Source organism: Nycticebus coucang, chromosome 7 (assembly GCF_027406575.1).
Source record: "Nycticebus coucang isolate mNycCou1 chromosome 7, mNycCou1.pri, whole genome shotgun sequence".
NCBI classification, from domain to species: domain Eukaryota; kingdom Metazoa; phylum Chordata; class Mammalia; order Primates; family Lorisidae; genus Nycticebus; species Nycticebus coucang.
The window spans coordinates 29,369,765-29,397,188 of record NC_069786.1 but is presented as its reverse complement, the minus strand read 5'-3'; the positions used below and the strand labels follow the sequence as shown (position 1 = coordinate 29,397,188).

The window sequence follows — 27,424 nt, the reverse complement described above, 5'->3', positions numbered from 1 at the left end:
CAGCAGGCATAAGGGTCCTAAGAAAATAGACAGGTTCAGAATGGACACAAGATTCATTCACTCATTTTTAAAGTGCCAGGCAACCTCCTAGATGATGAGGCTACAAAGGTGGCCTTCACGATGTCTAGTCTAACCAGCAAGATGGGTATTTATGGAACAGCATACAAACAAGTTTACAACAGTGTACAGTCAGTTCTGCTATGAAACTTCTTTTGAAAACAGGAAATTCGTATATTAGGGAATGGTTTGAGTATATAATGATTTTTTTTCCTGTTAAATGTTATCTTTCCTCTACTCGTTTATTTTTTCTTTCTTTCTTCTTAAATTGACTGATAACATTGCATGTTTTTATCATGTATCACATGACGTTTTGAAGTACATATACATCATGGAATGCTTAAATCTGGTAAATGCATTTATAGCCTCTCGTAGTTACCACTTTCGTGGTAAGGGCACAGAACATCCACTCTCTTCACATTTTTAAAAAATACAATGTATTTTTAACTATAGTCATTTTGCTGTACAATAGATCTCTTGAAATTTATTTCTCGTTCCTAATTGTAACTATGTATCCTTTGACCTACATCTCCCAGTCTCCTTCTCCAAACCACCCAAGCCTCTAGTAATCATTATTCTTCTATTTCTAGAGTATAACATGACTTTGCATATACAGCAATGTCAACCTGGGAGAAACTCTAGGTAAACACACACAGATTTCTGCTTCCAACTGAACAAAGCCAGATATTAATACAAAAGAGAAAGGAAGAACATACCTCTTCTGGGACCTCCATTCATCTTTACGACACCCGTCTGGCGTTACAACTCTGGCACACCTTTCATATAAGCCTCTTCTACCACTTTCCAACTCACAAGCAGCAGCTTTTCCAATCCCACTTCCACAAGTAAACTTCAGATCTTTTTCAATGGAAAATACCACATTCATTCATTCATTGAAGTGTTTAGGCATTTCTTAACCATTTTACATGTGCAGAAACAAACTACCATTTCATTTTACGGCCCTTTCTGTTATTTTATGTGGCCCTGAGAAAGTTTGTGAATATTGTTCCTACCTCCTTGCTTCATTGCCCTGTAGATATTCATTGTGCAATTTTGCATAGCATGATGATTTTCAAAAACCCCCATGTCGCAGTGTAACAGAACAAACTAAACACTGAAAGAAAGAGCAAGGGTACTATGATACCATACGCCAGGAGAGGAGAGTGGCAGGGGCCAGGGTGTGGAGAGAGGCAGCAGGGCGTAAGTACAAGGAACTTCAGGCAGGCCAGCTGGGGCAGCCAGAGAACTGAGGCAGGAGTGAGGATGGAAAAAGGCCTGAGAGCTGGGGTGGTAGGCAGGGGCTGCATGGAGAGGCTGCCAGGCCTGGGAAGGGGTGAGGGGCAACAGTGGACTAGCAGGAAGGAGCTGGACATGGAGACAAGTCTCCAAAGAGAGTGGTAGGAGGCCAAATATATGGCAAAGCCCCATTTACTCAATGATAAAATCCAAACTAATATATGTTGGGCCACTGTGAATAGTGCCCCCCAAACACACACACTTTTTGAGTTTACTAAATTGAAAACATTAATATAAGTTATTAATCTTTACACATGCATACTTAAAATCACATTACAAGAAATCATATGATGACTTTTTCAATAATGCTTTTTTACACACACACGTTTCATGAAGCATTTTACTCACACTCTTTACAGGCACATTCCCATTCTTCACATGCACTGCGGGCATCAGTGTTAACCTTCAGAATAGCTACCCCACCCCCACTTTTCTAGCTATTTAACTCTTTAATTATAGGTAGAAATATGAGCCTATTTTATACATTTCTGGAATTTGGAAGAGAATTAACAAACTACCATCTAGGTTGTTCAGTGAACACCATAAAAAGCAATAAATGCCCCTGTATTTAAATTCATATATGAAGAGATCAGATTTGGAATGAACATGTAATCTAAAAGATTTCTTTAAACACTTGTTTCAAAAATTACCTATTTGAAAGAGAACCTTATGTGTAAAGTATTTTGTAAGGTGATTCTCACTACTGTAAGAAATAATTTGGGGAAGGGGACATCATTTACATACGAAGTGAAAACGGAAAGCAAGTCAACTTTAGACCCAGAGAAAGGTGATCACTGAGGAAAACTGCAAAGAGCTCACCCTGCATAAAGGACATCACATTTAGTCAGGGGAGACCAGAGTGAAAAGGTAAGAGGAGAAAAGTCAAACACACACGAAGCTATGGGCTGAATGTTTCCATCCCTCCATTTTCATATCCCAAAATCGTAACCTGTAGTGTGACAGTATTTGGAGGTGGGGCCTCACTGGGAGGTGTTCAGAGCCCTCACCAATGGATGGATGTTGCTATAAAAAGGGCTTCTTCTGCTCTTCTGCATGTGAGAACACCATGTTCCTCCTTCCCAGACACAGCACTGCGGCACCATCCTGGAAACAAAGACCAAACCTGCCAGATCTTGCACTTCCCACACTCCAGTGCTGTGAGAGAACACACTTCTGTTCTCTATCAATTACCCCGTCTGTTGTATTCTGTTATAGCAGCATGAAGCAGATGAAGGCAAGCACAGACACACACGCCCAAACCCGCCACATCTGTGGCAGACAGCCAATCTGCAGCCTTGGTCAATCCATGCCTTCAAGGTTGGCCTTTACACATTATTCAGGTTCAGGCTAACTCCTTTTCTCTTCCACAATTTCTGTGCATTGTACTGTGAATACAGGACCTCTTTCAGCAGGCTTGACCCCAAGTCCTCTGTACAACCAGCCCTATTTGCATCACTAACCAGTGTATGTGCGTTCTTCCACAGGACTGTTGTAGGCTGAATGAGTCAGTGTGCATGCTCATCTATTCCTATTTATAGCAAAATCCCATTTATTATATATCTAAAACCCCAGAAAACTTAAATAAACAGAACTTATAGTGCCAGTCAATGGTAATTGATTTTCTAGTGTTTCTGGGACTAATCCAAGTTCCTAAAGGAGCTCTAAATCATCAAATCAAGATTAACCTATGTTCAATGAAGTTTCCCAGATTTTTTTCTTCCTCTAATATGATTCATTTAAGAAATGCTTAAATTAGCTCCTACTGTGTATACAGTAATGTGCTCAGCATAGTGGAGATAATGCAACACAATATAAGGATGAGGACCTTAAGTCATTTACCATATTCCTAAGAAAAGACAGAACACAAATTAAGTTACAATATAGTAATATATACACTAATACCACATACCAATAAAGATGCTTTCTTTCTGCTCTAATATGTCCTGAGAAATGGGGTCATAAATTGGATTATATTTCCCAAAGGAAAAGTATTATAAAGTACAATGAGAGGTTGTTTATTCTTGATCAAAGACTTGACATTGGAAAGAATATTCACACACACATACATCTATGCATGTACACACACATATATAACTAATAAAATATCACAAAACAAACAAACATTACAAGAAACACTAGTAGTCATTTAATATAACATAAGAGTCCTTAAAAAGAAATAATACTGAGGAGCAGAGCAAGATGGTGGCTGAGTAACAGCTTCCTTGCATCTGGGCACCATGAGTCCGGGGAGATAGGACTCCAGGCATCTCTGGCTGGTGGGATCTGCCTATCATCACACCTGTAAGGATACAGGGAGTCAGTGAGAGACTCTGGACCCCAAGAGGAGGACTAAAACAGTGGAAAAACGACAAGTGGTCACGTGTGTTCAATCCGTGTAAACCCGCCTGCAACTGTAAGTTCAGTAGCAGTGAGACTGCAAACCAGAAAGGCCTTACCTGTGAACTGTTTTGGTGTCTTTGGACTTGGCACTCAGTTGAACTGCCTTGGGGAGAGCCTGAGTGGGAATGCGGAGAACTTTGGCCGTTTTCTAGGGCCCCAGTCTAAACCGCTCAGCCAGACAGCGCTAATAGTGTTTGGCTGTGGGCCACAGGGAGTCATTGTGAGCGATCTGCCCCGCAAGCTCCGCCCTCAGGGTCACAGAGATAGAATAGGGTGGGAGCTGGTAACCCAGCGACCAAGTAGCCTAAGGGTAGGGTCTCAGCTGCCTTGCAGCCCTAACCCTCAGGGGCACAGTGAGACCGGTTTTGGCACACTGGGTAAGCGGATAGCCACTTCAGCAGTGATTTCAGCGACAAGCACTTTCCTGGGAAAGCTTCTGCTCAGCAAGTTTACAAGTTCAAAGTGCCTTTTAAGTGGGCTGAAGAGAGATTTAGGGTGTTTACCTGCTGGGGTTTGAGAAATCAGCAGCCTCCAGTCGTATCAGAACTGTGATTAACATCTCATACCCCAGAAGACCACGTGTTGCCGAGACAATATTCAACAATATATACATACTGCTTTGTTTTTGGTTATGTTTTGTTTTTTCTGTTTTTTTGTTTTTGTTGTTGTTGTTTTTTTCTGGATTGGTTGTTTTTTTTGTTTATTTTGATGTTGTTGATGTTGTTTTGTTTTTTAATTTCAACCTTTTCCGTACAGATCTTTTTTCTTTCTCAATTTTTCTAGTTAAATTATACTTTCCCATTGCTGCCTTTTTCAATAACTAGAACTTCATTTTTGCTAGTGTTTCTACGGCTATTATTTGGTTTTTCACCCAATTTTATCCCGTAAAGTTTTCTGTTTGCTTGTTTTGGTTTGATTTATACCATTTTTGTCTTTCCTCTCTAGTTGGGGGAGGTGGGGTAATGTGTCTGATCAGGTTAGAAAAGAGATGATGACTTCAAGGGAACCACCCAACTGGGCACCCCCAGAAGGTGGTTTTTTTTAAAGGTTGTGTCAAAGTACCCTACTGTACACCTATATTGCTCTGTCTCCCCCTTTTTGTGCCTCTCTTCTTTTCGTCAATATTCATTTTACCCACCCCCTCTCCTTTCTCTATTTTTTTTTTCTTATCACTCGGTCCTCCTTTCTTTAATCCCTTTCTTGATCTTCAACCTTCTCACCCTTCTGGTCCTGTACCAAAAGGACTCATCTAACCCTTAGTCCACAGGCACAAGAACTTAAGGAGCAAGAGGAAGTGAAAGGAAAATTACGGCAAGGAAACAGATAAAAGAAATCACTCATGAGGAAGAATCACCAGAAAACTCCAGGCAACATGAAGAACCAGTCCAGAGCAACCCCTCCAAGGGACCATGAGGTAGCTACTGCAGAGGATTCTACTTATAAAGAAATGTTAGGAAAAACAGAAAGGGAATTTAGAATACACATGATGAAAACAATGAAAGAAATGATGGAAACAATGAAGGAAACTGCTAATAAAGTGGAAAATAACCAAAAGGAAATCCAAAAATAGAATCAAATAAGAGATGAATGATATGAAGAATATAAAAAGGATATAACAGAGCTGAAGGAACTGAAACAGTCAATTAGGGAACTTAAAGATGCAATGGAAAGTATCAGCAACAAGATAGACCATGCAGAAGAAAGAATTTCAGAGGTAGAAGACAAAGTTCTTGAGATAACTCAGATAGTAAAAGAGGCAGAAAAGAAGAGAGAGAAAGCAGAACGTTCACTGTCAGAATTATGGGACTGTATGAAGCGTTCCAGCATACGAGTTATAGGAATCCCAGAAGGGGAAGAAGAATGCCCCAGAGGAATGGAAGCCATATTAGAGAATATTATAACAGAAAATTTCCCAAATATCACCAAAGATTCTGACACACTGCTTTCAGAGGGATATCGGACCCCAGGCCACCTCAACTCTAACTGAGCTTCTCCAAGACACATTGTGATGAACCTGTCCAAAGTCAAGACAAAAGAAAAGATTCTGCAAGCTGCCAGGAGTAAGTGCCAGTTGACCTACAGGGGCAAATCCATCGGAGTGACCGCAGACTTCTCTAATGAAACTTTCCAAGCAAGAAGACAGTGATCATCTACCTTTAATCCTCTTAAACAGAACAATTTCCAGCCCAGAATTCTATACCGTGCTAAGCTAAGATTCAAAATTGACGGAGAAATCAAATCATTTACGGATATACAAACATTGAGGAAATTCGCCACAACAAGACCAGCTCTACAGGAAATACTTCAACCTGTTCTGCACACTGACCACCACAATGGATCAGCAGCAAAGTAAGAACTCAGAAATTACAGGACAGAACCTAACCTCCACACTGATGCAAAAGATAAAACTAAGCAATGGACTCTCACAAAATAAGATGAATAGAATACTACCACACTTATCAATTATCTCAATAAACGTTAATGGCTTGAATTCCCCACTGAAGAGACATAGATTGGCTGACTGGATTAAAAAACACAAGCCATCCATTTGCTGTCTGCAAGATACCTGGCTGCAAAGGAGAAATTAAAGCTCTGAGTCAAGGGTTGGAAGACAATTTTTCAGGCAAATGGAATTCAGAAGAAAAGAGGAGTTGCAATCTTATTTTCAGATTCATGTGGATTTAAAGCAAATAAAGTCAAAAAAGACAAAGATGGTCACTTCATATTGGCCAAGGGAAAAATACAACAAGAAGATATTTCAATTCTAAATATTTATGCCCTCAATTTTAATGCTCCCAGATTCTTGAACAGACCTTACTCAGTCTGAGCAATATGATATCTGATAAGACCATAATGACAGGGGACTTTAACACTCCTCTTACAGAACAGGACAGATCCTCTAAACAGAAATTAAACAAAGATATAAGAGATTTAAATGAGACCCTAGACAACTGTGCTTGATAGACACATATAGAACACTCCATCCCAAAGATAAAGAATATACATTCTTCTCATCACCCCATGGAACATTCTCCAAAATTGATCATATCCTGGGACACAAAACAAATATCAACAGAATCAAGAGAATTGAAATTTTACCTTGTATCTTCTCAGACCATAAGGCACTAAAGGTGGAACTCAACTCTAACTAAAACGCTCCACCCCACACAAAGGAATGGAAATTAAACAATCTTCTGTTGAATAACAGATGGGTGCAGGAAGAAATAAAACAGGAAATCATTAACTTCCTTGAGCATAACAACAATGAAGACACAAGCTACCAAAACCTGTGGGATATTGCAAAAGCAGTTTTGAGAGGAAAATTCATCGCTTTAGATGCCTACATTCGAAAAACAGAAAGAGAGCACATCAACAATCTCACAAGCCATCTTATGGAATTGGAAAAAGAAGAACAATCTAAGCCTAAACTCAGAAGAAGAAAAGAAATATCCAAAATCAAATCAGAGATCAATGAAATTGAAAACAAAAGAATCATTCAGAAAATTAATGAAACAAGGAGTTAGTTTTTTGAAAAAATAAATAAAATAGATAAATCATTGGCCAGACTAATGAGAAATAGAAAAATAAATCCTCTAGTAATTTCTCAATCAGAAATGATAAAGGGGAAATAACAACTGATCCCACAGAGATACAAGAGATCATCTCTGAATACTACCAGAAACTATGCCCAGAAATTTGACAATGTGAAGGAAATGGATCAATATTTGGATTCACACCCTCTCCCTAGACTGAGCCAGGAAGAAATAGAGCTCCTGAACAGACCAATTTCAAGCACTGAGATCAAAGAAACAATAAAAAATCTTCCAACCAAAAAATGCCCTGGTCTAGATGGCTTCACACCAGAATTCTATCAAACTTTCAAGGAAGAGCTTATTCCTGTACTGCAGAAATTATTCCAAAAAATTGAGGAAGAAGGAATCTTCCCTAACACATTCTATGAAGCAAACATCACTCTGATACCAAAACCAGGAAAAGACGCAAACAAAAAGGAGAATTTCAGACCAATCTCACTCATGAATATAGATGCAAAAATTCTCAACAAAATCCTAGCCAATAGATTACAGCTTATCATCAAAATAGTCATTCATCATGATCAAGTAGGCTTCATCCCAGGGATGCAAGGCTGGTTTAACATACGCAAGTCCATAAACGTTATCCACCATATTAACAGAGGCAAAAATAAAGATCACATGATCCTCTCAATAGATGCAGAAAAAGCATTTGATAAAATGCAGCATCCTTGTCTAATTAGAACACTGAAGAGTATAGGCATAGGTGGCACATTTCTAAAACTGATTGAAGCTACCTATGACAAACCCACAGCTAATATTTTACTGAATGGAGTAAAACTGAAAGCGTTTCTTCTTAGAACTAGAACCAGACAAGGTTGTCCTCTGTCAACTTTACTACTAAACATAGTGCTGGAAGTTCTAGCCAATACAATTAGGCAAGACAAGGAAATCAAGGGAATCCAAATGGGAGCAGAGGAGGTCAAACTCTCCCTCTTTGCTGATGACATGATCTTATACTTAGAGAACCCCAAAGACTCAACCACAAGACTCCTAGAAGTCATCAAAAAATACAGTAATGTTTCAGGATATAAAATCAATGTCCACAAGTCAGTAGCCTTTGTATACACCAATGACAGTCAAGATGAAAAGCTAATTAAGGACACAACTCCCTTCACCATAGTTTCAAAGAAAATGAAATACCTAGGAATATACCTAACGAAGGAGGTGAAGGTCCTCTATAAAGAAATTTATGAAATCCTCAGAAAGGAATTAGCAGAGGATATTAACAAATGGAAAAACACACAATGCCCATGGATCAGAAGAATCAACATTGTTAAAATGTCTATACATTTTAAAGCAATCTACCTATTCAATGCCATTCCTATGAAAATACTAACATCGTACTTTCAAGATTTGGAGAAAATGACTCTGCGTTTTGTATGGAACTGGAAAAAACCCCGTATAGCTAAGGCACTTCTTAGTAATAAAAATAAAGCCGGGGGCATCAGCATACCAGATTTTAGTCTGTACTACAAAGCCATAGTGGTCAAGACAGCATGGTACTGGCATAAAAACAAAGACATAGACACTTGGAATAGAATTGAAAACCAAGAAATGAAACTAACATCTTACAACCACCTAATCTTCAATAAACCAAACAAGAACATACCTTGGGGGATAGACTCCCTATTCAATAAATGGTGTTGGGAGAACTTGATGTCTACATGTAAAAGACTGAAACTGGACCCACACCTTTCCCCACTCACAAAAATTGATTCAAGATGGATAAAGGACTTAAATTTAAGGCATAAAACAATAAAAATCCTCCAAGAAAGCATAGGAAAAACACTGGAAGATATTGGCCTGGGGGAAGACTTCATGAAGAAGACTGCCATGGCAATTGTGACAACAACAAAAATAAACACATGGGACTTCATTAAACTGAAAAGCTTCTGTACAGCTAAGGAGACAATAACCATAGCAAAGAGACAACCTACACAATGGGAAAGGATATTTGCATATTTTCAATCAGACAAAACCTTGATAACTAGGATTTATAGAGAACTCAAATTAAGCCACATGAAAAAAGCCAACAATCCCATATATCAATGGGCAAGAGACATGAATAGAACCTTCTCTAAAGATGACAGACGAATGGCTAACAAACACATGAAAAAATGTTCATCATCTCTATATATTAGAGAAATGCAAATCAAAACAACCCTGAGATATCATCTAACCCCAGTGAGAATGGCCCACATCACAAAATCTCAAAACTGCAGATGCTGGTGTGGATGTGGAGAGAAGGGAACACTTTTACACTGCTGGTGGGACTGCAAACTAGTACAACCTTTCTGGAAGGAAGTATGGAGAAACCTCAAAGCATTCAAGCTAGACCTCCCATTTGATCCTGCAATCCCATTACTGGGCATCTACCCAGAAGGAAAAAAATCCTTTTATCATAAGGACACTTGTACTAGACTGCTTACTGCAGCTCAATTTACAATTGCCAAAACGTGGAAACAGCCTAAATGCCCACCAACCCAGGAATGGATTAACAAGCTGTGGTATATGTACACCATGGAATACTATTCAGCTATTAAAAAAAATGGAGACTTCACATCCTTCATATCAACCTGGATGGAAGTGAAAGACATTATTCTTAGTAAAGCATCACAAGAATGGAGAAGCATGAATCCTATGTACTCAATTTTGATATGAGGACAATTAATGACAATTAAGGTTATGGGGGGGAGGAAAAGCAGAAAGAGGGACAGAGGGAGGGGAGTGGGGCCTTGGTGTGTGTCACACTTTATGGGGGCAAGACATGATTGCAAGAGGGACTTTACCTAACAATTGTAATCAGTGTAACCTGGCTTATTGTACCCTCAATGAATCCCCAACAATAAAAAAAAAAAAAAAAAAGAAATAATACTTGGTCCGCGCCTGTGGCTCAAGTAGGGGAGGGTGCCGGCTCCATATACCCAGGGTGGTAGGTTCAAACCCAGCCAAACTGCAACAAAAAAATAGCCAGGTGTTGTGGCGGATGCCTCTGGTCCCAGCTACTGGGGAGGCTGAGGCAAGAGAATAGCTTAAGCCCAGGAGTTGGAGGCTGCTATGAGCTGTGATGCCACAGCACTCTACCCAGGGCAATAAAGTTGAGACTCTGTCTCTAAAAAAAATTATTATTGTATAGAATCATACAGTGGGATCCAATATACTTAAGTGTACACACAGCACAAAAATAAAACTCAAATGTAAACACAGTCATATTACAAATTGTACTTAATGCCAGCTCTGATAAACAGAAGTATATCATTACCCATAGTTTTACTTGACTTGTTGGATTTGAAAGGATACTTTGGGGAGGATGTTGATGGCCTGAGTCTCTTTTTAAAATGAGCTGATGTGTTCTTTTTTTCCCCATAAATCTTCCCACAGAGCATCGGGATTCTTCCCTGACCAAAGAGCTGATTTAAAGGCCCAGGGCAGGTGTTTAATAAATGTCGATTCCTAATGGTTGTAGTGGTGTTAGTTTCTCTTTTCTCTTTTAAAAGGATTGACCTACCATTTCTCCAATCCAGACTCTCCTATCTCTTGAATTTCCTTTAAGTGACAGTTTCTGGCCATATTTTAAAAAATAAAGAAAAAGTAAATAGGGAATAAACCTAGAGTCTGTAAACATCTAAGAATTTCATTGGGAAACCCAAGCAGCATTTATTAGATAGGTGACAGAGGGTTTTTTTAAAAAAATGTACATCAAAACATTTCTCACAGAACTGCAGAGGCCCTGGCTTGCCTTGTCTTTTGGATGAATTCCTAGGCAGAACATTAATGAATTTGTGTTGAGGGTTGTGAAAGGCATGATCTACTGTAGGGTGGGGTGGGCTGTTCAGCTAGGATTGGATGAATTAGCTAGAAGAGCAGAAGAGATACCAGAGCACGGAGGGAGTCACTGGAGGGGGATGCATACAGACTGTGTTCCAGGGTCAAGTACAGCTGTCACAGATGATCTACAGAAGGGGGCCATAGAAGAAAATGTTAGAAAACTAAGACAAGAGCTCAGAGTGTAAGGCTTTGAATGCCAGTTTAGACCACGCAGCTCTAATGATGGAATCTGAGCAGGAAAGCAAGGTGAAGAAAACACATTAATCTGGCAACGTGAGGACAGTGAAACCAAAGAAATGAAGAACTATTCAAAGATAATCATCTTGGGAATTTCCAGGTACTCTTGGAAAGATGATTTCAATGATAATGCTGTCGACTAGGATATTCTACAAACTCACCCTTCACTGTCTCCACACCCTGGATCAATAAATGCTTGGCTCTCATAAGGGCATCTGTGTCTGAGTGCAGGTTCATCTTTACGCACTCCATTAAAACTCTGGAACTTTTAACTTTTGGCTTCAAAGAACTATAGGAAGAGGAACATGTCTATATTCCAACCAACATTTCCCCTCATCCTCTGCAGAGTTAACCGGTGATCTGCCATAAACCAGTCATATTTTCTACTAATAAATCCTAATTAAATTTCCCTTTACTTACCCATATGTTGTTCAATTTTAAAAGGCCAATATTCCAATTTCAACTTCACTCTGGAGCTATTCTTTTTGGCAAAGTGTCATATATTCCAATCTTTTTCAGCTTACATTTAGTCCAAAATTACTCATTTTCCTGGTTTAAATCTTCAGTAGTTATTTTGGCAGCTTTAAAAGACAGAATCAAAATGGTAGGATCATGGGAACTTGCCCAATCCATTCTTGGCTCCACTAATATACTAAGATTCTTCTTTTAATCATCGCAATAAATAGAGACTGGAAAATGTCCATTGGATTTGACAAGTGAGAAGCAATTTGAGACTTTGGTCAGAACAATTATCTGCTAGAACAGAATCCAGCCTGGGCACATTGAAGAGTGAGTGCAAAGTGAAGACCCTGAGAAAGTTCTACTGGTTTCAGAAGCTAGAGTTTGAAAGAAACGCAAGAGATGAGGAGGTAACTAGAAAGGAAGTAAGTAGTAGATGCTTTGTTTTCAATGAAAAAGACTTGGGCTTGCACTCACTATGTATTAACTTCTGACAGTACATTATAAGTAGTATTAAATTTCTTTTTTTTTTTTATTGTTGGGGATTCATTGAGGGTACAATAAGCCAGGTTACACTGATTGCAATTGTTAGGTAAAGTCCCTCTTGCAATCATGTCTTGCCCCCATAATTTCATTTCTCCCTCATTTGATTTTGTTCTTGTTAATAAAGTTTCTGTAAATCCAAAAGAATGGATAATTTTATTGGGTTAAACAGACCTCTCCAATTTTGCAACTGGTTAAACCTCTGAAGCAGTGTGCTTGCTTTCCCTCTACACACCATTTAATCATTTCATTTGTTAGTTTCAATCAGATGACATCTCCACATGCAAGTCTAATGTCAAAAGTTAGGAGTACTTTTTCCCTGTCAGTTGAATTGTTCGCCCCCCTTCTCTCCTCTTTTCCTGTCATTCCTCATCTTGGACCCTCTTTCTTCTGACTCAGTGATATAGGGTGCGTGTGTGTGCGTGCTTATGCATTTGTATATCCTTCCAAATTTCAAAAATTTCCATCAGCCTATGTTCACTTCTAAAGCCTTTGTAGCATAAGTTATTTTATACTATTTTGAGCCTCTCTTAACTTTCCGCTGTTGGAGCGGGATATCTACTTTGCTATTTCAGCTGCTTTTATCTTGTAGGCATTTACTAAGCATCTATGCTTGCCAATCTCATTGCCAAATCAATGGATAATTCTGTCCCTGTGTACATTTCCCCACCACACACTGATACATGCCAGGACAAAACTGTTTACCTTAGATTATAAGGATTTGGGTCTCTCTTTATTTAGCCTGTGCTGTGAGCATCACGAATTTTCAAAATCTAGAGTTTGAGAATGCTATCAAGTTTTATGTGGACCAGTAAACCAGAGATGCTTGCACTGCCAGGCTGTAGGAAGGTGTTGTGATTGCTGCTGTTGTTGTTTTTAATGACTCTTGAAGAAGTTTCTTAAGCCAGAGACTTCAAAACACTATATGAAATAAAATCTTATATTAAAGAGAAAATAAATAACCCTTCTTGAAGACTCACAAATATAACCCAGACAAAAACAAATAGGTAGACAGTGAGCCCGGGTCCTTTCCACGCTGAATCTATTCATCTATAAAATCTCACAGATTCCATTTTTATCTCTGAAGCATCCTATGTCTTTCTCCTATCTCCCCAGAAATTCTATTAAAATTCCACAGGGCATGGCCAGTTCTTGGGTATCTCTGGACACCCTGATTGAGCCAGGCACGACGCACATATTGCACATGGCAGGCAAGTAGTACATAACCATTGGCTAAATTTGCCTTGATGAACCCAGTGGGCAGGAAAAGATTATCTATCAAAGTGTATCAAACTTTTGCTTGTAAAACGCTAAAGAAATGTCTTCTTTAGCTGCCCTCACTGGTTATGTCCACTGTTCTATAACTGGCCCCAGTAGGGAAACTAGCAATGTAGCTTATTCTGTGAACTTGACGGGACATTCAAAATCCACCTCTGCAGTTTATTCACATGTATAGCCTTGCTCATTTTTAGCTGATTCCTTTTGCTCACAAATATTAAGTGGTCCTCCTGGTACTGTTTAGCACTGTATTCTTCAAGGGTCACTGGGGGTCCAATGCAGGCATATGTAAATACACTTTCATCCTGCTCCACTCCCCACCTCCCATATGCATACTTCCAAGGATTATTTAGTGTGATTAAATGACATGCAAAATAACTAAGAAAATGCTACGAAAGCTATGTTAACTAGTGTGATGAAAATGTGTCAAACGATCTATGAACCAAGTGTATGGTGCCCCATGATCATACTAATGTACACAGCTATGATTTAATATAAATAAATAAATAAATAAAAAATAAAAAATAAAAATAAATGACATGGTTCTCTGCCTTCTGAACCAAATAAATTTGCTTTTATACTGAAGGACTTTGTGACTAAGGCTAAAGCCCAATATGGCCCTGGCTTCTGAAAACAGAGGTCCACATTCTCCTCCTTTCTTCAAGTGAATATACTTTTTCTCAAGTGCAGCTGGACTGTTAGAAGTCACCCAATGGAGTGAGTGGAGCTGATTCAATCCAAGGAGTAGAAGAAAGATTGGGATTAGATTTTATTTGTCTTCATTACTTAAAATGTAAATTTTATATAGAGTGTCCCACTATAAATAACGGTGTTACAGCTATATTTCAATTCACATGTGCAAACAAAATTGACACACCTTTTTTCATTAAATTCAACACATACCTATTGCATAGTTATTCTCTGCAAGAGAGGGTCCTAAAATGAGTAAGATGCGTTCTCTGCTTTTACGAAGCTCATATTTAGTAATACAGAGCAACATATATAAACAAACTGATTTAGCTTTGCCAAGGGCAGAGGGTACACATTTCACATGCCCTCAGGTAGACCATAAATTCCTAGAAATTGGGGCTGATACCCTATACTTGCTTTTATCCTCTCCATGCTATGGACACAGCAGGTGCTCAATAAATACTGTATGAGCTTATGGATACAGCTTACAAACAAATGCATCTTACACTTTGCATTAGTTCATTTTGCTGTGTGAGAAAATGTTTAGTGCTTCATTGGGACTTACATGATGTCTTCAGCGTGACGTTTTTATTTCACCAACTCCCTGTAATCTGAATGAACCATCTAATAATCATGTACATAACAATAGATGACACAACTTAGAGTCTGTCTTCACAAGGAAATTCCTCCCTACGAAGTTTAGAATGTTTCTGAGTAACAGAAGCCTTGTTCTTAATATTTTTTTAATTAGCAACTAAAGTCAGATTTAAGCTACCTGTGTAACATGTCTCCACAACCAAAAAACACTAAGAATTGTTAAAATGTTTCACATTGTCATGTATAGCTAAATAGAAGTTGCATTCACAAAGGAAACACAGGACTTTTTTTGTATGTTCCACACGATGAAAGGTATGTCACATTCTGTTTTTCAATTGAAGCATGTCACAGTACAGAGCGTCGGTTACTGTCAGAAATTCAACTTGAGAAACGCCCTTCAGATCACTGAGAAGAATGCTGCCTACCAGGGAATGAATCAAACCTACAAACATATTACTACCATTTGATCAGAAATACTACTTTGGTCAACTGCATATCATTTCTGACTGCAGTCTTCCTAATAATGACATCATATAAGTGAGCTGAGAAATACACATCAAGTGTAAATTGGAAAAATTGGCTAGATATAATCTTAGTTAAAAGTTTTTGTTTTTTTTTCTTTTTCCCCTTCTCATCCTTCCTAAAGACAAGCAAGTCCAAGGGTGTGTCCATTTCATATGCATCGGGCAAACCAATAAATGCAAAAAACAAAAAAAAAAGAAAGTGGGATTTTTTTTTTTAATTAAATCATAGCTGTGTACATTAATGCGATCATGGGGCACCGTACACTGGTTTTATAGACCATTTGACACATTTTCATCACACTGGTTAACATAGCCTTCCTGGCTTTTTCTTAGTTATTGCGTTAAGACATTTACATTCTACATTTACTAAGTTTCACATATACCCTTGTAAAATGCACTGCAGGTGTAATCCCACCAATCATCCTCCCTCCACCCATCCTCCCCACTCTGGTTTATAACTGGGTTATAGTTTTCATGTGAAAGCCATAAATTAGTTTCATAGTAGGGCTGAGTACATTGGATACTTTTTCTTCCATTCTTGAGATACTTTACTAAGAAGAATATGTTCCAGCTCCATCCATGTAAGCATGAAAGAGGTAAAGTCTCCATCTTTCTTTAAGGCTGCATAATATTCCATGGTGTACATATACCATTATTTATTAATCCATTCGTGGATCAATGGGCACTTGGGCTTTTTCCATGACTTAGCAATTATGAATTGGGCTGCAATAAACATTCTGGTAGAAATATCTTTGTTATGATGTGATTTTTGGTCGTCTGGGTATACGCCTAGTAGAGAAATTGTAGGATTGAATGGCAGGTCTATTTTTAGGTCTCTAAGTGTTCTCCAAACATCTTTCCAAAAGGAATGTATTAATTTGCATTCCCACCAGCAGTGTAGCAGTGTTCCCTTTTCTCCACATCCACGCCAACATCTCTGGTCTTGGGATTTTGTGATACAGGCTAATCTTACTGGAGTTAAATGATATCTCAAAGTAGTTTTGATTTGCATTTCTCTGATGATTAAAGATGATGAGCATTTTTTTCATGTGTCTGTAGGCCGTGTGCCTGTCTTCTTCAGAGAAGTTTCTCTTCAACTCCCTCGCCCAACCTGCGATGGGATCACTTGTTCTTTTCTCGCTTATACGTTTGAATTCTCTGTGGATTCTGGTTATTAAACCTTTGTCGGAGACATAACCTGCAAATATCTTCTCCCATTCTGAGGGCTGTTTGCTTGCTTTACTTACTGTGTTCTTGGCTGTGCAGAAGCTTTTTAGTTTGATCAGGTCCCAGTAGTGTATTTTTGAAGCTGCTTCAATTGCCCGGGGGGTCCTCCTCATAAAATACTCACCCGGACCAATTTCTTCAAGAGTTTTCCCTGCATTCTCTTCTAGTATTTTTATAGTTTCATGTCTTAAGTTTAAATCTTTAATCCAGTGAGAGTCTATCTTAGTTAATGGTGAAAGGTGTGGGTCCAGTTTCAGTCTTCTGCAGGTTGCCAGCCACTTCACCCAGCACCATGAAAGTGGGATTATTTAGCTTAGAAACAAGAAGTGTGAGGTGATTTCGTAATGTGCAGCAATAGTTACAAAGCAGAAGCAAGCCAGATGTGCTCCATCCTCGCAAGTGAAAGGCATATGGGATTCAGTTTTTAATTGATGAAATACAGAGAAATCTTTTTATCTTACAGATTTTGAAAGTAAATTTGCTCCTGAAAGAAGTCACGAAAGTGTTTTAAGGTTTTGTTTTGTTTTTTTTTTAAGAGGTTATTCATGCTGGTATATAAGGGCAAAACTAACAAGTAGATGAATGGTCTCACTTACGCAAAGACTAACAGTGTACACTTTGGAAGGAAACCTTCTTTTGTCCTTAGAGGTGGTGGAAAGGACTTGTGAATAGTATGGATTCCAGGCATGTCCAGTGTGGTGGCCACCTGCCATGTGTGGTTATTGAGCACCTGAAATACAGTTTGAACTGAGATATGCTTGGAAGTGTAAAATACAAACTGGGTTTCAAAGACACAATATGTCAAAAATCAAAAACATCACTTAAGTAACTTTTTCCTAATCAATGCATATTGAAATGACAATATCCTAGATAAATTGTGTCAATGAGATAGATTATTAAAATTAATCTGAATGTTTTTCTCCTTTAATGCAGCTACTAGAAAAATATAAGATTGCATATATGAGCTGTATTTGCGGCTTGCATTCTGTTTCTATTGACCAGTGTTCAGCAAGAATCAAATTTCTGAGGTGCAGATCCTAACCTGGGATAAGTCACTTACTACTTCTGCATCTGTAAATTGGAAATAACAATACAATTGATTTCATAAGCTTGTTGAGAGGATTTCATAAGTTAATCTATGTAGACAGTATCTGGCACATAGCATAATACACGTTCAGTAAATCTCAGCTATTAATATCCAAAGCACGTGTCCTCATTGCAGAATGCCCTAACACACAGTTGCTCATCCTCTGCTTGCACACACCCAAAGATCTAGAAACTCACAGCACATTTCCTTGAGACAGCCTATTGCATTTCTAGATACCTCTGAATGTGAGAAAGTTCATTCCTAAAATGAGTAAAAATCTCTTTGCAACTTAAAGTCTTCTGAGCTTCTTTCTATGTGATTCTGAGAAGCAAAGAATGAAACTGGTAAGATTCCACACTCCATTTCTCTAGAAATTGTTAAGAGTATTCAAAATGAATTCGATGCCATCCATGGAAGTTCATATCAAGACACTTCCTGATGAGCCACGAAAACACTTTTACAAAACAGATCTGAACTGTGAATTCACAAACGTGTTTAACCAAAGAACTACCCTTCTCTTCTCAAAAAAGTTTCCCTTTGATCAAGAACACTCTTCCTGTTTGGATACACATGGAGCAAAAGGGACAGACAAGGTCACCCACTTAACCAGTTCACAGTGTCTCCAAAGTCATCACCAATCAATCCCATTCACATCCAAAAGCTAATTCACCTGTAGCTCAGTGAGTTACATATAGAGGGTGGCGGGTTCAAATCCGGCCCCAGCAAAACTGCAACAAATATAGCCAAGCATTGTGGTGGGCACCTGTAGTCCCAGCTAATTGGGAGGCTAAGGCAAGAGAATCACCTAAGTCCAAGAGCTGGAGGTTGCTGTGAGCTTTGATGCCACAGCATTCTACCAAGGGTGACAAAGTGAGACTCTGTCTCTAAAAAACAAAAAAAAAAGGAAAGCTAATTTTCCCCTTTTTCTTCTCTTCATGCCAATTTCAAAAGCTAATTCTTTGCCTAGTGAGCAGAATAGTTCTGTCCTAATGATAAGCCATTAATGAAAAGAAATAAGGCATGAATTTCCTTTATATCTTGTATATCTGATGTTCTGAATCTTCCAATAGTTCCCCTGGAAGCCAACACTTCTATACGTGAACATGTCAAGCTCTTTACAATTCTAAGATGTTATAATCTTCACACACAAGGCCTGTTCCAATGCAAAATGCAGCCTTTTCCCATATTTTCAATAATCTTCTTGTGGGTTATCTCCAGTCTGTATAGTCTCTGGCAATAGGGGAGTGTGCTCTTCCAAATTGGAGAAATTCCAGCAGAGGGTAAGACTGATACTGCTGACCAAAACTTTAGGCTCTAGGGCAGTCTGATTTATCAGAAACAGAATGGGACTTACAGTCCAACAGACTGGGATATAGATCTTGGTTGTATGATTTACCAGACATATTATTAGCCTTAGACAAGTTCCTAGTATGATAAATGGGAATAAAGAACAGGACCCACTTTGTAACATTATTACGAGGATTAGACATACTAATTCTAATGCACCTACCTTGCTATGCAGCATACTGTAGGAAATCAATAATTAGTAGTCATTCTTATTGCCTACCTTGATAACTTTAAGCCTTCAGATCTTCAAATAGCTATTATAGGCCTCTACTCCCCAAAACCTTCCCCTTCCCAACATTTTAGAAGATTCTCAGTAGAAAGTGGTACCATTTCCCATTAAAATCCTTTTACTTTTAGACACAGGGTCTCACTCGGTTGCCTAGTGGTATGATTATAGCTTACTGAACTCTTGGCTGAAGGGATCCTCCCCTTCAGCCTTCCAAGTAGCTGGGACTAAAGGCGTACACCACCACCTTTGGCTTTTTTTTTTTTTTTTTTTTTACTATTTTTAGAGACAGGGGTCTCACATTGTTGCTCAGGCTGGTTTTAAACTCAAGCGATCCTTCTGCTTCATCCTCTCAAAGCATTGGGATGACAGATGTGAGCCACTGCGCACAGCCAAATCCTTTACCATTAGAATTCCACATGAAGAAGCTAATAAGAAAATAGATTCAATCAAACATTAAAATTAGAATTTACCACCTGAGTTGTTCGGACAGAGAGAGGGCTTTGTGATTTGGCATAATCAGAGAAAGCTCAGTGGAAGTATAATTAGAACTGGATCTTGACAGAATTTGGAAAACTGGGGACAGAGAAAATGGAGAAAGCTGCATTTTTGGCCAGTTTAAATAGGTGCAGGTCTTATGGATGAATATAAAGAGATAGACTTGATAGAAAACGAAGGTAAATAAAAGGAAATTAATTACAGGCATGAGTTAAGCTGATGTAGGGTATCGAATACCATTTTTTCTGTTCAAGAAAGAAGCATAACTTAAAGTTGTATTTTTCAGGGCCCAGAGAGTAGTAATCGGGTCTAGTTTTTAGCTGGAAGAAATCCAAAAGAAAGCACCAAAGAATTTCCCTTAAAGAGTCTGCAAAAGTCATCAGTATCCCTTACCTCTCTGTGGTTGGCCAGAAGATATCTCAGTTCATAGAATGGGTGAGTTCAGATGAAGTGAAGTCCTATTAACAACACTTAATCACAAAAATGAATGGAAGTCAATATGAAATAAATTGAGTTAATTCCGTACACCAGCAATGAAGATGGAAAAAAAAAAATAATTACTTTTTCCCCCAAAGAAAAAGCCCTGCTGAACTACTCTCACATACACACATTTTAATTAAATGGTCTGAAACAGTTATGGGGTAGAATATACAGTTGTGGCAGATAACCTGGGTTAGAAATTTGGGCTCTGCCTCTTACCAGGAATATGACTTAATATTCTTGTTACTATATAAGAATGGCTTTATAAATTGATAACTCAGCAGAAAGCCATCTTGGTATCTTTGGGCTCTCAGGAAATATAAACATAATATTTAAGTGTTTTTAACATACGTAAATGTTAGAGAAAATTTAAATGTAAACAGATTTCAAATTCAACTACTTGATAATACCAGTGATTGCATTTATTCTTGTTATAAGTAAGAATATCGAGGGATAATATAAAAAATATGTACCCACGAGCACAAATCAGTCAGGATGGCCTCTGGCAATATCTCAGGAATGGGTCCTTGCCATAGCAAGGGGCTGCATTGAGGGATAACCTAAGGGGTGCTGGGGAAGTGGCTGTAAAACTAGGGTGATAGTAAGGCCTTCAGGGAACTCAGAATAGTACCCATTTACCTATTGGTACACAAATATTTCAACATTTCACAACCAGTAAGTCTACATCAAGGCACACTGGCCATATTTCCCCAAATGTGTCTAAAAGCACAAAAAGCACAAATCAATAGATGAGAGCCCAGAAGCAAACTCTGTAAGAGGAGATTACTGCAAGCCTCAGTCACATTATAATTAAAATCTTTCATGTATGCAGACAACATGGTATGTTTTTAAAAAGGAACCAAAGTTAAAATATGCATTACTACAAAATTACAGCCTATGACCAAGACAGTCGTGCCTAAACTGCCAGGAAGTTTAGAGCTTTACACACCATTGTGATTCTTCCAGAAGTAATGAGCTGTTCACTAACATAACATTGGGACACAAATCAGCACTAACCCTCATGCAGGCAAGTGGAACACAGCAAGGAGCTTCCTCCCAGTCAAGGCATTGAAGAATTATTTGTGCATTAGTTACTTAGGATTCTGTTTTTAGCTACAACATATTTAATTACAAGAGGCTCATAATTAAAATATGCCTAGAGAGGCAAAATCAGAAGCAAGCATGATGGCCCTTGCTGCAAAATACCTATGTTAAACAATGATAGCAGGGTTTTTTTCTTTTACACTTTCACAGATCCTCACATCTAGGTCAATGTCTAACCTTTTCTAGCATGAGGACCTCCTTTTTCTAACTTCAAAAAATTTTACTGATTTCCATATGACAACAAAAAGTCGTACTTTTAAAATCCATTAATTGGAAAAACACCTAGTAACCAAAAGCCAAATATGAATTTAGTGATGCTTTTAAATGTATTGTTTAATTCTTCACAACAGCATATACACACTCTTAAAATATAATTGTTCCTATATGTGCCAGATGGCCTAACTGCTCCTTTACACACCAGACTTCAGCTCCCCACCTGCAATGACTCTGAGTCCCCACCAGCAGTGACATTCTATTCTATAGCGTCTACATGTTGGTTTCAAAATTTGACCAAAAGATATGGAGTGATTAAATTTCACTAATAGTCTATTTTCCCTTTCAGATGAAATTCTTGATTTAGTAGCTACAGAATGCTCATAATAAATCACTGGCAGATTACAAAGTAGGAGAAAAAAACTACAATCTACATTTTGTGTAACTAGCTTACTCTAGATGACACAACTCAGAAAGAAAGCATTGTTCTAGGAATTCTATCACTAGGATGTATATTTCCTTCTCAGTCAAAAGATATACATACCACATAACAGAAACTATACCTAATTCCCTTGGCTTGGTTTCATCAATAAGCACTGTTAGCTATTATGAATAACCACCCATGAATATCCTACCAAAAACATCTCAATCAATGGGGAAATTTTAAAGGCTGAATAAAATGTTCATTATCTTCAACTAAGGGTGGCTGTGATTTTAGGTCTGCTAACCTCTAGATCCCACTCAAACTCACAATAGCAAATTTCTAGAATTAAAAGAGGAGTTAAAAATCCTCTGTTTTCATGGGCTTAATGTGTTAATTATCTAGTAAATATTAATCTTGTTAAGAGCTCTAAATTAAGGACCTGTGTCATATTTGGGGAGCTGCTTGGTGTTAAAGTGAAAGCAGCAGCTTCCTTTATAGTGATATTCTAGGACATGCCTTTTTCTGAAAACATAAAGTACTTTCTATGCAATCCATACTCAAATATCCAAAGACACATCTGAGTAAATCACATAAATAGTTTTTGATACTATAATACCCAATAGTTGTTCAAAGGCCCATCCTTTACACTTTGTCTCTAAAGCATCTTTGAAGCTTTATTGTTAATGGTGCCGTTTCTTTTTTCCCATCAAGTGGTATAGTAGTCACTACTTAGAATCCTTTAAGCTGTTTACCTTAATTGTGTATTTAATATATTGTATCATTTATCATTTTGACTGTTAACTCAATAGAACCAGTCAACTATTCTTCATTCTATTCAAACTTTTGAAATGATGTTATTACTTCAATACCTAATCTTTGTGAAGATGTACAGAACAGCAAAATTGCAGTTTTCACAAGATTTTCTTTCCTTTGAAGGAATCATATGACTCCAGTTTCAATTTGTGAAGTATAATTAAAATAAGTTGACAAGCCTTAGAATTTTTCTTGTTTGGACACTCTTCTTCTGCTAACTTAGCTCCTATCTTTCTATTTTGTTTTTTTTTAGTCCATTATTAATGGGCAATTTTTTATAGATATTAATAAAAGGAATTATTCTTTCAGAAATACTATCTGCAGTAAGTAGACAAGGTCCTTAATAGCCTTTCTGATGGAGTACATTTTAGCAGTACCATTTTTCTCTATTCCCTTGACTTTCTCTCAAAAGGCACACTCAGCAGAGAACAGAAAGATACCACTCCTTACCCATTTATTAATGTTTATCCTCAAACACCTAAGTCTGTGTTTATACCATTTTTATGATCAGTAATTATTTTCTACCTATCTGACAGCATTCCTGTTTCTCAGACTTTCAACCTCCTAACAAGCTTTGGAGAAAAACAACAAGGGTTGGAGTGAATTAAGAAACATTCTAAAAATCATTTTCCAAGTATTGATTTAGATATTAAAGTAGATATAAAGTGAGACCATTGTATTATGAGCCCTCAAAATAGACTATCAATGTCCACTAGCAGTAGTCCTTTCCTGGACCACAATCCAACCCATATCACAGATAAATCTCAAATTTTCAGAAGGCTAAATGGTCTATAGGTGTTCCAGGCTGCTGGTCCCGAATGTGTTGATATGCAAGACTGCCCCTCATTTTTAAAGCTAACAATTACAAATTATTATAGAAGTATGTACGTTTGTTGTCACAGAATCAGGAAATTATCTTCATATAATTCTTTTTCCACTTAAATTTGTACTTAAATAGTTCCCAGAGATCAACTCTCAGCAGGTAGGTTAAAATAAAAAAAGGGTCAAGAAAAAAAGAAGCCAATTCCAAGGAATCTACCTGGTTGGCTCATCCACATAGAAAGAAGAGAACTGGCCACATTAAGTTTTAAAAGAAGGTGCCTGCTATTAGTGGCCTTGAGGTTTAAAAACAGCAGTGCATAAGAGTGAGGCCTTACAACTGGGACTTTATACAGCTTTTTAACCCCACAAAGACATGAGCTTCCCCTCAGCACTGAATAGGACTTGATTTGGTTAGTAAACCCCTAAATGGCGTTCAAAAAGCCTCATCCAACTGCTGGGTATGGTCAAGAGCACAGAAATGTTTCCCTGGAGATCACCTCTTCCCAGTAAACCCAGATTGCGTTGACACTGCCAGGGAGATAATTGTATCACTTTGACATCCCAAGTCTGCCTGTCCAAAGGAAATTCTAAGCACACAGGTTCACATGCACCCAGACACACCCCACAGTCCGGTTGGCCTGAGTGGGTTACCATTTCCATGATAACAGAGCACCCATAGACAGTAGGTACGGATCCTCCAGTTGGGTTCTTATTTGAAAAACACAAATGCACTTGAAGCTGGAGGAAACCATAGACCATTCCCAGCAATCAACGGAGCACCAAGGAACCCTGATGTCTTCCATAGAATATGTCAGCGTCCCACAATTTTACAGCTTTTGGCAGGGACTGGGTTTGAACCCGCCGCGTCCGGTATATGGGGCCAGCACCCCACTCCTTTGAGCCAAAGGCACCGCCCCAGCGTCCCACAATTTTAGTAGAACTCCACTTTGACTGTATAGAATTGAACTGCAATATCTCTTACTTACAAGATGCTCAAAGCTCAGTGATTCCCCCCAAAAAAGTACCATTAGATCATAAGTTACCCCCCAAAAAAGTGGTTTTTTTTCTTGTACTTAAGAGTGTGAGAGAGTTTAACCCCCTCTCCTGAGTACCTCCTCCCCAAGTTTTCCAACTTTAAAACTTAAAATACTGCTCTGTCAAAGAGCAAGGGTTCGTTTGCATATTCAGATAACTAATATTCAGGGAGGCATAAAAAGGTGACAGGTGCAGATAGGTGATGTCTCAGAAAATATGCGTGCACTCCTCCCTCACTCTCAAGTCCTGTTCCCAGTTTTCTCTACATTAACAGCCCAATGCCATGTTTGACCCGCGAGTCCCCTTCTGCCCAGCTCGCCCCTCGCCCTCCGCAGGGAGAGTGGAAATGTAAACTGTTGCTGCAGCCTCCGGACACCCCACTGATAAATCACGGGAAGCTGCAAAACTTCTTGGCTTTGTCAGGGTCCTCCACAAGCACTAGACACCCACGCGCAGATTTCGCAGTCAGCGCTACTGAAAGGGAACCCTCAGTCAACCTGTTTGCAAATCCCGCAGAACTCGCGGCCCTCCGATCTTGGGCTCCCAGGCTCCCAGCGCAGGATGGGGGACACCTGGCTCCTCTTATCAGTACCCCTCAAAGCAAGCTGGAGGTGGAGGGGAAAGATCTCCTGCCGCCTGGATCCCACGGCCCAGGTCGGCTGCCTGAGGAGGGTGCCCAAGTCACCTCGTGGGGTGTCCCCGCCCACCCCGAGGGTCTCCGCACACTGCGCCCCCCAGCAGCCTACGGTTTCCGCAGCTCCCGGGCAGAGTCGTCGCAGAACCTCGGTTTCCAAGTTCTCGCGCCTGGCCGGGAGAAGGGTTGACGAAGGCTGCCCGGCGAGGAGTGCAAAGTCTGTGCCCGCCCAGCCCCAGCGGTTGCCACCTAGCGCCCCAGCGGGCCGGCCAGGGCACCGGCTTCCCCCGCTCGGCATCCCCGGCTCGGGGCTCAGTGCAGTCGCACTCACCCGCCTCGCCCGAGCTGCTGCCGTAGCCTCTGGGAGCCGCCGAGCCCCGAGCTTCCCGAGCTTCCCGTGCGCAAGAAAGATGGTGGTGTGTGTCGGGAGACCACCCATTCCAACGTCTGGCAACCCGGCGGCGACTCTGGCTCCTCAGCACTGGAGGAGGAGGAGGAGGAGGAGGAGGAGGAAGAAACCGCGCAGTCGGACGCCATCTGCTGTACACCTCTGCGCAGCCATTGGCTGCCTGGTGCGTCCCCCGAGCTGCCCGGCGCGGGGCCGCAAGGAGCCACCTTGCGCCTCGCCTTCCCCGGCAGCTGCTCCCCGCCGCACCTCCCCTCGCCCGCCTTTCCCCCGCCTCCGCCAGCTCCCCGGCCTGCAGCCAGCGCCGCCCGACCCTTGGCGCAGCGCGCTCCCCGGGTCGAGCCGCCGCGGGCGCACCGGCCTCGACCTCCGCTCCTCCGCTCCCTAGAACTGTTTGCTGCAACTTTCAAGCTTCGGGGTGCAAGTACCACCTGGGTGAGGGAGACTCCCCAACTGAACTGAGTCCCGGGTACCCGAACCGCTGAGCGCTGCAGAGAGGGACAAGAGCTTTGCGCCTTGGGTGGTGGGGGGGGTTGGGGGGGGGCGGTCCAATAAAGTGTTGGGAGAAAAAGGGGAAGAGAGAGTGGGGAGGCTCTAGGCCTGTATTGATAACCTTCCCCAACACTCATACACGCCCGAACACTCAGACATATAAAGCACACTCACACTGAGCCATCCCGCACGGTCCGGACGGCCCCGCGTTGCTCTGCAGTCCGCAAGCACGAGAGAGCTTCGGTGTTACTAGGAAAAGGACAAAGAAGATCCTGGGATGTGCGGCATAAGAGAGAATGGGAGATATGTGGGGTGAGAGAGTAAGGGTGACATTGGTTTGATTCACTAAAGCGCCCAGGAGCTGGATCCGTACCTGCCTGGACACCCCGCTGTGGAGGGGCTCCCAGTTGCTGTCAGCCCGCGCCCACCAGAGCCTAGAAAAACCCCTACATCTGGGGACCTTTGAAGGTTTTGCAATCCTGGGGCGTGGGGGCGGGGCCGTGCGGGAAAAAGCGCCCTAGGCTCCGGGGTAGCTGACACCCGAGGCGCAGGAGGAGGTGAAGAGTGCAGTCCGCCCAGGTGAGGCAGGAGTGCAGAGAGCACGTGGGCAGGCGAGGATCCCAGTCACAGCTCCCAAAGTCATTTGCTTACTCTCTGACACTTGTTCCAAACCCTCCAGGTTTTCGACACCTTTGATCAAGGGAACTTCTTAGGCTTGTTGAGAGAGATGAAGTCACTTCAAAAGGGAGAAGGGGAAGAAAGGATGAGGACTATCTATTGCCAATTACAGGATATTTTGCCTGTCATCTCTCTATGAATGTGTGAGCCCAGCGACAGCAGGGATTGTATCTTTTCTATTTTATCCAATGCCTGGCACACCATAGATGCTTAAAAAGAAGCAAAATAATAATGATAAAATTAAAGCTTGATGTCATAGCACAAATGAGACTAAAGAAATAAATAGAGCATCTAGATCTGTCACAGGAAAAAAAAAGTAAGTGCCACTGTAAAGGAAAATGAATGTGTTGGTGAGGGGCTCCAATCCAGCTTGCTGTAGGAAGGGTTCTGAAAGCAGGAAAGCCTTATTTAATATTTTAAACAACAGTCACTATTC

At 40.1% G+C, this 27,424-nt stretch overlaps 1 protein-coding gene across 1 annotated transcript in view; it reads right to left on the bottom strand.

The window, feature by feature from the left end:
* The window catches only part of THSD7B (thrombospondin type 1 domain containing 7B), a 1,036,041-nt gene extending 1,010,146 nt beyond the window's left edge, over window positions 1–25,895 (bottom strand). Inside the window, exon 1 of the mRNA XM_053597329.1 lies at window positions 25,744–25,895. The gene's annotated coding sequence lies outside the window, so the exon portion shown is untranslated. The remainder of the gene's footprint in view (window positions 1–25,743) is intronic.
* Between the last annotated feature and the right edge of the window lie 1,529 nt (window positions 25,896–27,424).